Here is a 10,000-nt window from a genome sequence, read left to right as displayed (position 1 = left end):
GGACCGAGAACGAGCACGGGGAAAGAGAGATCAATCGGGCCACCAATCACCATCCAAATCCGCACGCGCGCAGCCGCGTTGCCGAAATATTTGTGCTGGGGGCACAATCCGAGGTCCGCGCATGTGGGGCCACGGAGCCGACCGAAGGGGCGAGGGAGGGTGAGGACGGGGCCCACGGACAGGGAGCACGTGACCTACCCCACCGACGAACACCGTCCCATCTCCGCGCGTGCGCGGCCGCGTGATCGGGCGAAAAGGTTTGGGGAGGGACGGAGAGAGCATGGACGAGGAAAGAGAGCCCAAACGAGCCATCCAACACCGTCCAAGTCCGCGTGCACGTGGCCGCATCACCGAAATATCCGTGGGTGGAGCACAACCCGCCGTCCGTGCGCATAAGGCCGCGGAACCGGCCGAAGGGGCGAGGGGGTTGGAGGCCACAGATGGCAAGAATGGGGTCAACCCGGCCAACGAGAGACGCCCCCCCCCCAAGTCCGCACGTGCGCGGCCGCTAACACGACCGAAGGTGGACGGGGAGATTGAGCGCTTGGACGGGGAGCGCGAGCTCAACCCAGCCAACGAACACCATCCCACGTCTGCCCCCGTACATTTCGGGCCAATGCTGCACACCGGGGGAGGGGCACCCCATACCATCCCTGAGGGGGATCTGGGCGAATCCCACCCCGGGGGGTTCCAAAGTGCTGACCCGTATTGCAAGCGGGGAGGGCCAGGACACGCTCCCCACGCACACGGGGATACGGGGGGCAGGCGATCGGGCAACGAGACCCGCGCGCCCGGGACAGGCATCCATGGTGAAGGGGTTGGGCAGCCCACAGCAAAGGGCCGAGCGAGTGGGGACGCGGATGCCGAACCCCCTACCACCCCAGCGGGGCGTCCGGGCGGCTCCCACCTCGGGGGTTCCAAATGATCGAGCAGCATCGCAAATGGGGAGGGCCGGGACACGTGTCCCGCCTTTGTGGGCTTCGGATGGTGGATGGCCGGGCATCGCATCCCACGCACCGAGGGGGCTTGTCCCCGAGCAGACGGGCCGCGCATCCCGCATCCGTGGGCCAAGCCCGGGCTAAGCGGGATGCGGAACCCCCTACCACCCTAGCGGGGCATCCGGGCGGATTCCACCCTGGGGGTTCCAAATGATCGAGCAGCATTGCAAACGGGGAGGGCCGGGACGCGCGTCCCGCCTTCGCGGGATTTGGACGCCGGGTGCCCGGGACTCGCATCCCGTGCACCGAGGACTTGTCCCCGAGCGGCCGGGTCACGCATCCCCCGTGGAACCCCCTAACACCCCCACGGGGCATCCGGGTGACCCCCACCCCGGGGGGTTCCAAATGATCGAGCGGCATTGCAAACGAGACGCGCGCCCCGCCTTCGCGGAATTTGGGCGCTGGATGGCCGGGCCTCGCATCCCGCACGTCGGGGCAAGCTAGGGACGAGCAACCCCCCTACCCACCCCAACGGGGCACCCGAGCAAATCCCATGCGGGGGGTTCCAAAGTGCCGAGCAGCACTGCAGACGGGGGAGCGGGGGCCGGGACGCGCGTCCCGCCTTTGCGGGCTTCGGATGGCGGATGCCCGCGACTCGCGTCCCGTGGGCTCGACCCAAAGCAGCCGGGTCGCGCATCCCGTTTCGACGGGCCGTGCCCGTGCTGCACGGGATGCGGAACCCCCTACCACCCCAGCGGCGCATCCGGGCAAATTCCACCCCGGGGGTTCCAAATGATCGAGCGGCATTGCAAACGGGGGAGTGCCGGGACGCGCACCCCACCCTCATGGGCTTCCCGCGGTGGTTGGCCGAGCCTCGCATCCCGCATGTGGGGGACATACGTCGGAGCGGCCGGGTCGCGCATCCCGTTTCGATGGCCCGAGCCGGGGCAGAATCGGGATGCGGAACCCCCTACCACCCCAGCGGGGCATCCTGGCAAATCCCACCCGGGGGGTTCCAAATGACCGAGCAGCATTGCAAACGGGGCAGGAAGGGACGTGTGTCCCGCCTTCACGGGCCTCGGGCGTCGGATGGCCGGGGCTCGCGTCTCGCGCATCGTGGCCTACTTGGGATGCGGAACCCCCTAATACCCCGATGGGGCATCGGGGCAAATCCCACCCTGGGGATTCCCAGTGACCGAGCAGCATTGCGAATGGGGAGGGCCGGGTCACGCGTCCCGGCCCCCCCGGGCTTCAGGCGGTGGATGGCTGGGTCTCGCATCCCGCACGTGGGGGACTCACATTCCGGGCAGTCGGGTCGCGCATCCCATTTCGATGGCCCGAGCCGGGGCAAACCGGGATGCGGAACCCCCTACCACCCCAGCGGGGCATCCGAGAAACTCCCACCCCGGGGGTTCCAGACGATCGAGCAGCATTGCAAACGGGGCGGGATGGGACGCGCATCCCGCCTTCACAGTCCACGGGCACCGGATGGCCGGACCTCGCATCCCATGCGTCGGGGCCAGCTTGGGATGCGGAACCCCCTAGCACCCCTGTCAGGTACTTATCCGCAGATGAATGGGTTGGAGCGTCAAAATGGTGGCACAAGCTTCGAACGGCCGTAACTTCTGATCCGGGAGGAGCTACAGGGGCGACAATATATCAACGGAAAGCTCGTTCCGAGTGCTAGGACTGTGAAGCAGCAGGAAGCCCAGATGAATGGGTTGGAGCATCAAAATGGTGGCACAAGCTTCGAACGGCCGTAACTTTTGATCCGGAAGGAGTTACGGGGGCGATAATATATCAATGGAAAGCTCGTTTCGAGCCCTACGATCGTGAATAGGGTTTACCCATTCACTCCATTTCTCGAGCCCAAAATCCTTTGTTTTAGTGGGTTTCGGGGCCGTTTTATCTTTGGGGGCCCCGTCTTTGGTTCAGTCTGCGTCCGGCCGCCCGTCGGCCTCATTACGGGCGAGCCCAGGCGTCGGCGCACTCGTCGCTGGGTGCGGTCGAATCCGGGCACCCCGCGGCACAGTCGGGACTCGCATCTCGCTCCGCACGCATCCCTCTGGCCTGCCTTGCACCACCGCGGCCACCCCGAGGGGGCGACACCGGAGCCCGCGGGTGCTCCGGGGGTTGTCCGCGACCGACGTGCGCGTGCGGCGGCCGACCCCCTCCATCGCACGTGCGAGTCACCTCGCATGCTTACGGGACTTGCCTGCTTTGGGCAGGCCGCACCCTTGCCCGGCTAGTTGCCGCAGGGCTGACTCCCGGGTCTAATTTTTCGCAAGAATCTCAGCCCCGTGCGGCGCCGGACGCCCCATCCCCTCAGCCTCCTCGCAGTCCCCACCCGTAGGGATGGTAACAACAAAGCGAAACATCAGCAAATATTCAAGGCGCATGGAGAAATCCCCCCCTACCTCTTTTATTTCAGTTCCCACGAAATTTAGATACTAGAGACCCACCCATGTCCCCGAATGGATATCCCACTAAGATACAATCCCAAGGCTTTCCGCCGAGGGCTGGCACATATGCAGCTTTTATATAAAGGCGGTGGACAACTCCAACGACCGCCGGGAGCTCCCTAAAACCCCTGCCAACCCCGGCCAGCCGCTCTAGGAAGTTTGGGGAGGAGTTTGGAACCGTTGGAAACTGTCCGGCACTGGGACTCGAGTCCCGCCTCCTGGGTCCCGCACCCACTGTGCGCGCCAGCAAGTCCGCTGTGCGTCTTCGCTGCACGCCCAGCGGTGCGCGCATCCACGCAACCCACTACTGGCGCCTGCGTCCGGCCAAGTGCCCGTGCACATGCGCGCCCTCGTCCAGTGCGCCCGCGGCCTGCATGCCCCACAGCCTTGCGCCCGTGGCCCGCGTGCTCCACAGCCCCGCCATAATCCGTGCACCCGACGGTCCACGCGCCGCCATGGCCTGCGTGCCCCCGTGACCTGCGCGCCCTTTGGCCCGGCTTGAGTGCATTTTGTCCGAGAGCTACGCTCGTTGGGCCAGGCATGCGTCTGCTCGTGCCCGATCTTTGCATGCGCCTTTGCCAGAGTCCCCGCATGCTTTTATCTTCATCCGGGCACTGGACCAGATGATGGTGCCTTGTCGTGGCAGAGCTCCAGCCATGCTCCGACCCATCCAAGGTTGGCACGACAAAGGCACCAGAGCCGCGCCAACCCACGTAAGATGCCGGTGGGGGTCCAACACTGGTCCTCTGATCGCCACTTGGCTCCACCGCAGGGATCAAGAACGTGCATATAGTCTGGACAACCCGTCGAATATGAAAGCCCCTTGGATATCCAGCTCGTCCGACCAGCATTGCCCCGATGCCCCCACATGAGACCGTACGGGCGTGACACCACCATTGCCCCGCAGTCATGCCACGGCAGACCCGCCTCCTACGGTGGGCTTGGGGGAGCCGGGAACATGGCCATAGCTCCGCGCCCCTCCTTGAACCAAGAGGAATCCTCGAGTATCCATGCATCTTGGCGGGTCCACCGCCATGCCAAATATCGCGCGTCCGGAGCCCCCACCCCCCCGATATCAATGCCACGGCGAGCATCCACGCATCCCGACGGGTCCACCGCCATGCCAAATATTGCACGTCCGGAGCAACCCCCCCCAGATGTCATGCCACGGTGATGCCGCTCCTTGGCGAACGATCGCTCCCTCGATGTGAGCCTCGGCAAGGCATCCCCACCAAACTCCGACCTCATTTTTGGGCCGTCGTGGGCTCACGATGGGTGGGGGTCGGGTGGGGGAAGAGTTGTGGGGTGGGACGAATCCGTGCGACTTTGGGCTGGATCTCAGTAGATCGTGGTAGCAAGGGCACTCTGCCACTTATAATGCCCCGTCGCATATTTAAGTCGTCTGCAAAGGATTCTGCCCGCCGCCCTATCAGGGCCTTTTTCCTTGCATTTTTGTTTGGCAATGGCCTCTGACATAATCTTGTACATACCTTGTAACTAGATGGCATGAACAACTGCCGCCACACCATTTTTCCTTGTTTTGGGTGGATTTTGGGGTGTTTTCATCATGTCGGGGCTTCCGAAGGCGAGTCATGAAAATGCAATGCCGCTCGATCATTTGGAACCCCCGGGGTGGGATTTGGGTGGATGCCCTGCTTGTATAGTGTTGGGAGGGTGGGCGAGAACAATCCAGTGGGCCGGTTTCCTTATGGATTCTTGCGGTATCCATTGTTGCCTCCCCTGCCTCCTGAGCCCCTAATTGTAGTCTGAGTAGCGGTTGTATAGGCTTGTATTCCTCTGATTTCATTAATGAAAATATCGTTCTTACAGTGCCATATCTGAGCGTGTTGCCATGCCATTTTCTTGTGTTTTTTTGTGCATCTTGCTGGGTGCATTTTGGCTGGCTCCTTTGTGCAGGTGACATCGGGGCGCCGCACGGGTTTGCTCATCCAAGAGGCGAAGTCCGTGACAAAGTGGTATCAGAGCAGGCACAATCGAAGGAACCTGTGCAACATAGATGGGATGCAAGAACAGTGGTGAGACAAGTGGAATGATGCAAGAGGAGGAGGCAATGGTTGCCGCCTCAGCCCCTATGGAAGGACAAGCCGACATTGAGAAACTGTGAAGCCATCGAGAGCGGATATCTACGGTGGAAACCCATTTGGCCCAGCTTGAGGAGGGCTTGGTGCCCTTGTTCTCCCTGAGAGATCGTCTGACTAGCCTGGAGTTGAATCAAGAGCAGCTCATCTAGACAGTGGACAACCTTAGTGACAACACCCAGGAGTCTATCCAGCACCTGCGGGAGCAATTCAATGATCTAGCCGCTAGAGTCGCAGTCTTGACCTGAGCAGTCAGTACCATACCAACTCCAACTGCTGGTGATGGTGGGCAAGGCCGAATGCGAGCACCAGAGCCTCGAAGTTATGGTGGAGCTCGTGATGCAAAGGAGTTAGAGAACTTCTTGTTCGACATCGAGCAGTACTTTCGAGTGGTGCGGCCTGACTCTGAAGACACCAAAATTATCTTGGCTACAATGTACTTAACCGGGGATGCCAAATTATGGTGGCAGACTCGGTATGAAGACATCCAAGCCGGGCGGTGTACCATTACCAGCTGGGAGGACTTGAAGAGGGAGATTAAGGCACAGTTTTTGCCAGAGAATATGGAATTCATTGCCCGACGAAACTTAAGGCATCTCAAACAAACTGGGACTGTTCGAGAGTATGTCAAGCAGTTCTCGGCATTGATGTTGGACATTCGAGACATGTCTGAAAAAGATAAGTTGTTTCACTTTTTGGAGGGCTTGAAACCATGGGCCCAGCAGGAGTTACAGAGGAGGGGTGTCGCAGACTTGGCATCTGCCCAGGCCGCAGCCGAGCGTCTAACAGATTACCTCCTCTCTGACCACCAGAGGAGGAAGCCCACTCCGAATACCTTTAAGAATCACAAGCTATCCAAGGGTAAGGCTGTGATCAATGAGAAGAAGAGAGACTTCAAGATGAAAGATCAGGAAATAGTAAGGGCCCCAAAGTCAGGGTGTTTTCTATGTGGAGGGCCACACATGGTGAAGAACTGTCCCCAAAAGCAAGCTCTAAATGCACTACAGGCTACTGTGTAGAAGAGTCCGACCAACCCTGATGAAAACAGCAGTGATGAGGAGGAGCAGGCTGAGGGCCCTCGCATGGGTGCCCTTAGGTTGCTGAATGCCATCAAAGGTCAAGTGGGGGAGCAGTCCAAGCCATTCAAGCAGCAACAACAGCAGAAGCCACACCACCAACAACAACTCAAGCCACAGCAGACTCACCAGCAATCCAACCGACGGATCAGTGAACTCATGTATGTGCAAGTGGAGCTCAACGGTCATGTGACTCGAGCGATGGTGGACACAGGGGCAACCCACAACTTCGTTGCCGATCGTGAAGCTACCCATCTTGGGTTGAAGCTGGAGAGGGACTCCAGTCGAATGAAGGCGGTGAACTCGGAAGCACAGCCCATTGCTGGGCTTGCAAGGGATGTGCCTATTCGGGTCGGAACTTGGAGTGGGAAGGCCAATTTCATGGCCGTACCCTTAGATGACTTTCAAGTTATCTTGGGTATGGATTTTCTTCAAGCTGCTAGGGTGGTGCCAATGCCCTTTCTAGATGCTTTATGCATGATGGGAGATGAGTCTCCCTGTGTTGTTCCTGTTGCTCGGCAAACTCAAGAAAGGATACATCAAATCTCTTCTCTCCAATTGAAGAGGGGAATAAAGAAGGGAGAACTAACATATGTGGCTGCCTTGAAGCTGGAAATGGAGCCAAAGGATATGGGTCCCTTTCCTCCTGGGGTCTTGAGAGTCCTACAGGAGTTTGAGGATGTGATGCCCCCCGAGTTGCCTAAGACTTTACCGCCCAGGCGGGCGGTGGACCATAAGATTGAATTAGAGCCTGGAGCAAAATGTCCAGCTCGTCCGCCCTATCGAATAGCCCCACCGAAGCTTGCAGAACTTCGAAATCAACTTGATGAGCTATTGAAAGGAGGGCTTATCCGTAGCTCAAAAGCTCCTTTTGGAGCCCCAGTTCTCTTCCAGAAGAAGCAAGATGGGAGTCTTCGATTGTGTGTCGATTATCAGACTTTGAACAAGGTGACTGTGAAGAACAAGTATCCAATCCCCTTAATTGCAGACTTGTTCGATCAGTTGGGTGGAGCTCGATATTTTTCCAAGTTGGATCTTCAATCTGGATACTGGCAAGTCCGGATTGCAGGAGGAGATGAAGGCAAGACCACTTGTGTGACAAGGTATGGAGCATTCGAGTTCTTGGTGATGCCCTTCGGATTAATGAATGCCCCAGCCACATTCTGCACATTGATGAACCAATTATTCCATGACTATCTCGACAAGTTCGTGGTGGTATACTTGGATGATATTGTCGTGTATAGTCGAACATTGGAGGAACATGTGGAACACTTGCAGACTATTCTCGGGATCCTACGGGAGAACTCCCTTTATGTAAAGAAGGAGAAATGTTACTTTGCCCAGGAAGAAATTCTATTCTTGGGCCATCGTGTTGGGGGCAGTCTGATACGCATGGACCAGGAGAAGGTTCGTGCCATCCAGGAGTGGCAGACCCCTACCAAGGTGACGGAGCTACGATCCTTCCTCGGGCTTGTCAACTACTATAGGCGGTTTATTACGGGTTATTCCCATCGTGCTGCACCCTTGACGGAGTTATTGCGGAAGGACCGATCGTGGGATTGGTTCTCAAGGTGTCAGCAAGCCTTTGAGACTTGAAAGCGGTAGTGATGGAAAAGCCAGTGCTGCGGCTGCCAGATCATACACTGCCATTCGAAGTCGACACTGATGCTTTCGATTATGCTATTGGAGGGGTTCTAATTCAGGAGGGCCATCCGGTGGCTTTTGAAAGTCGGAAGTTAAATGACATCGAGAGACGATACACTGTCCACGAGAAGGAGATGACAGTGGTGGTCCACTGTCTGAGAGTATGGAGGCATTATCTCCTTGGGTCACGATTTGTTGTTCGGACAGACAATGTGGCCCTTAGTTACTTCCAAACACAGAAGAAGCTATCCCCCAAACAAGCTCGTTGGCAAGATTTTCTGGCAGAGTTTGACATGGTCTTGGAATACAGGCCAGGGTGCATGAATCAAGTAGCTGATGCTTTAAGTCGTAAGGCTGAGCTCGCGGCTCTGATGGTGGATGAGCAAAGTCAAATCAGCCAAGTTCAAGCAACCCTTCTACCAAAGATTCGAGAGGGGCTACTGAAGGACCCTGCAGCTGTGATCCTGAAGCAGCTCATCGAAGAAGGGAAGACGCGGCGATTCTGGATCGAGGATGGACTCATCTTCACAAAAAAATGTCGGGTGTATGTTCCTCAGGTGGGCAACCTTAAAAGAGAGCTCTTGCAAGAATGTCATGACACTCTTTGGGCAGGCCACCCAGGAATGCACCGAACACTTGCCCTCTTGGAGCGGGCATACTACTGGCCAAAAATGGGGGAGGATGTGGTAGAATATGTTCGGACGTGTCTCATTTGCCAGCAGGATAAGGTAGAGCGGTGCAAACCTGGTGGCCTCCTTGAACCCTTACCTATACCTGAACGGCCTTGGGAGAGCGTCTCAATGAATTTCATCTCGAGTTTGCCAAGAGTAGGGGATTTTGGATCGATCCTTGTGGTGGTAGATCGGTTATCCAAATATGGCATCTTTATTCCTGCACCCCTACATTGCTCTGCAGAGGAGGCGGCTCGACTTTTCTTGAAGCATGTGGTGAAGTATTGGGGCATCCCTCAGAACATAATCAGTGATAGAGATTCCAGGTTCTTGGGACGATTTTGGACCGGGCTCTTCAAACTCTTTGGTTCCAAACTATACTTTTCCACTAGCCTTCACCCCCAGACTGATGTCCAGACTGAAAGAATAAATGCTCTTCTTGAGCAATACTTGCGGCACTTTGTGAGTGCCAACCAAAAGGATTGGGTGATGTTGCTCGATATAGCCCAATTCTCTTACAACTTGCAACGGAGCTCTGCATCGGGCAAGAGCCCCTTTGAAATCATCACTGGTCAGCAACCCTCCACTCCGCATACAGTGGTTGTGGGGTAAACAGGAAATAGCCCATCTGCATATCATTTGGCCAAGGAGTGGCATCGCAATACGGAGATTGCACGGGCATACCTTGAGAAGGCTGCTAAGAAGATGAAGAAGTGGGCTGATAGGGGAAGGAGACCTTTGGACTTCAAGCAAGGCGACATGGTGCTGGTCAAGCTCCATCCAGCTCAACTTCGGTTCTTTCGCAAAGTGCATAAAGGCCTGGTTCGCAAGTATGAAGGTCCATTCCCTATCATTAGAAGAGTAGAAAATGTATCCTACCAGCTGCAACTTCCCGTATGGTTCAAGGTGCATCCTGTATTCCATGGAAGTTGCCTCAAGCCGTACCATGCTGACCAGGTGGATCCCACGAGGAACATGTCAAGCCATCCAACCCCTACTTCTACCTCCTTGGAGAGACGGGTCGACATCATTCTGGCAGATAGAGTTCAAGTTTTACCCAGTGGTGCAGAAGAAATCCAATACTTGGTGAAGTGGAGAGGACTTCCTGAG

The 10,000-nt window shown here is 57.1% G+C and overlaps 1 long non-coding RNA gene across 1 annotated transcript in view; it reads left to right on the top strand.

Annotated features, from left to right (window-relative positions):
• LOC140854325 (uncharacterized) overlaps positions 1 to 10,000 on the top strand; it is a 53,131-nt gene that overhangs the window by 40,289 nt on the left and 2,842 nt on the right. The window lies entirely within an intron of this gene.

This window comes from Elaeis guineensis, chromosome 16 (genome assembly GCF_000442705.2).
Source record: "Elaeis guineensis isolate ETL-2024a chromosome 16, EG11, whole genome shotgun sequence".
Taxonomy (NCBI): Eukaryota; Viridiplantae; Streptophyta; class Magnoliopsida; order Arecales; family Arecaceae; genus Elaeis; species Elaeis guineensis.
This window is presented reverse-complemented; position numbering and strand designations above follow the sequence as displayed.